The sequence below is a fragment of the Psammomys obesus genome, unplaced genomic scaffold (genome assembly GCF_907164565.1).
Source record: "Psammomys obesus unplaced genomic scaffold, mPsaObe1.curated_primary_1811, whole genome shotgun sequence".
NCBI classification, from domain to species: domain Eukaryota; kingdom Metazoa; phylum Chordata; class Mammalia; order Rodentia; family Muridae; genus Psammomys; species Psammomys obesus.
Genome location: NW_026596445.1, coordinates 2,306,000 through 2,308,602, shown reverse-complemented (window position 1 = coordinate 2,308,602; position 2,603 = coordinate 2,306,000). Strand labels below are relative to the sequence as shown.

The window sequence follows — 2,603 nt, the reverse complement described above, 5'->3', positions numbered from 1 at the left end:
CAAGAAGAGTAGATGTCATTATCCATTGAGAACTTTATGTAGCCCCTTTTCTACTCTTTAATATACTTTAAGTAGAGCACAAAGTAATAGATTTTAATGTTTTTTTATACATTATTTTTGTTAGCTCTCTGGTCATTTCACTTTGCTCTCTCATTACACAATCCTGTATTAAGGATTTCAATCGACTTTCAAACTCACAGTATCACTTCTTAAAATATTTTATTGATCCTTTCTAAGTTAAAATATTTTGTGTGTATTGCTGAAATGTGTTTTGAAAAATAGTTCTCTTTTCTATGTTTCTGGAATGGATTAGAATATTAAATTTTACCTACCTCTAAATGTATTGCAAGTGTAGCTGCTATGTCACATGTGCATCAGTAGGTGATAGAGATATCTCTTCAACATAGTTTGTTTTCTTTCTTTCTTTCTTTCTTTCTTTCTTTCTTTCTTTCTTTCTTTTTATTAGTTTTATTTTATTAATTCTGTATCCCAGCTACCCACTCTCTCATTGCTTCCCAAACGTCCCTCCTTCCTTAATCTCCTCTGTGCCCCTTTCCAATTCCACTGATTGGGGAGGACCTCCTCCCCTTTCATCTGACCCTGTTTTATTAGGTATCTTCAGGACTGGCTGCAAAGTCCTCCTCTGTGGCCTAGAAGTACTGCTCCTCCCTTTGTGGGTGGAGAGGTCAAAGAGCCTGCCATTGGCTTCTTGTCAGTAATAGTCCCTGTTCCCTTTACAATGGGAAACTAATTGGTTACTGAGCTATCACAGGCTTCATCTGAGCAGAGGTTCTAGGTTATAACCATACATGATCCCTGGTGGAGTATCTGTCTTAGAAAAGACCCCTGTGCCCAGATATATTTGGTCCTTGTGGAGCTCCTATCCTTTCCCCATCATACAAACTCCCCCTTCTTTCACATAGTTCCCTGAACTCTGCCAAAGGTTTGGTTATGAGTCTTAGAATCTGCTTTGATACACTGCTAGGTAGAGTCTTTCAGGGGCCCTCTGTGGTAGGCTCTTGAAATCCCCACCAGAGCAATAAGACAAAGGAAATCAGGGCGATTAAATTTGGAAAGGAAGAAGTCGAAGTATCACTATTTGAAGATGATATGATAGTATACCTGAATGAGCCCAAAAATTCTACCAGGGAACTCCTAAAACTGATTAATACATTCAGCCAAGTGGCTGGATACAAAATTAACTCATAAAAAATCAGTAGCCCTCCTGTATACAAAAGACAAAAGAGCTGAGAAAGAAATTAGGGAAACTACACCCCTCAAAAAAACCACAAGTGACATAAAGTACCTTGGTGTGACGCTAACCAAGCAAGTCAAAGATTTTTATAAAAAAAAAAAATCAAGTCTCTGAAGAATTAGAAGAAGGTATAAGAAGGTGGAAAGATCTCCCATGCTCATGGCTTGGCAGGATTACCATAGTAAAAATGGCCATCTTACCAAAAGCATTCTACAGATACAGTGCAATTCCCATCACATTACCAACATAATTCTTTACAGACCTTGAAAGAAAAATTCTCAACTTCATATTGAATAACAAGAAACCCAGAATTGTTTAAACAATCCTCTACAATAAAATATCTTCTGGAGGTATCTCCATCCCTGATGTCAAGCTGTACTATAAAACAACAGTAATAAAACTGCATGGTACTGACATAGAAACTGACTGGTGTATTAATGGAATCAAAAGAGCCAGAAATAACTCCACACACTTATCGACACCTGATTTTTGACAAAGATTCTAAGACCATACAATGGAAAAAAGATAGCATCTTCAACAAGTGATGCTGGCCTATCTGGTTGTCTACATGTACAAAAATGCAAGTAGATCCATACTTATCACGCTGCAGAAAACTAAAGTCTAAGTGGATCAAAGACCTCAATAAAAAACCAGACACACTAAACCTGTTAGAAGAAAAAGTGTAGAAGAGCCCAGAACTCATTGGCACATAAGATAACTTCCTGATCAGAACACCAACAACAGCACAGTCTCTAAGAGCAGCAATCAATATATGGAACCTCATGAAACTGAAAAGCTTCTGTAAAGCAAAGGACACTCTCATCAAAACAAAACAACTGGATCATGTATGGATATAACCTAGAACCTCTGCTCAGATGAAGCCCGAGGTAGCTCAGTAACCAATTGGTTTCCCATAGTAAGGCAAACAGGGACTATTTCTGACAGGAACTCAATGGCAGGCTCTTTGACCTCCCCACCCCCCCAAGGGAGAAGTAGTCTTGCTAGGCCACGAGGGAAGACTTTGCAGCCAGTCCTGAAGATACCTGATAAAACTGGGTCAGATGAAAGGGGAGAAGGTTCTCCCAATCAGTTGACTTGGAAAGGGGCAGGGAGAAGATGAGGGAAGGAGGGATGGTTTGGGAGGAAATGAGGGAGCAGGATACAGCCGGGATACAGAGTTAATAAAATGTAACTAATAAAAAAAGAAAGAAAAAAAAAGAAAAAAATACCGAATAAATAAATAAATAAACCCGACACAGTAGCAGGTGTTGGTTAAAACTGAGAGTTTGACTCCAGGCAGTTTATTTTAGGTATGTTTAAGTACAGTATAAGTTGGGAAAAAAATCCT

General features: G+C 38.5%; 1 pseudogene; it reads left to right on the top strand.

Moving 5' to 3' along the window:
• Positions 1 to 327: 327 nt before the first annotated feature.
• On the top strand, positions 328 to 406 carry LOC129669872 (small nucleolar RNA SNORA17; annotated as a pseudogene).
• The last annotated feature ends 2,197 nt before the right edge of the window (positions 407 to 2,603 follow it).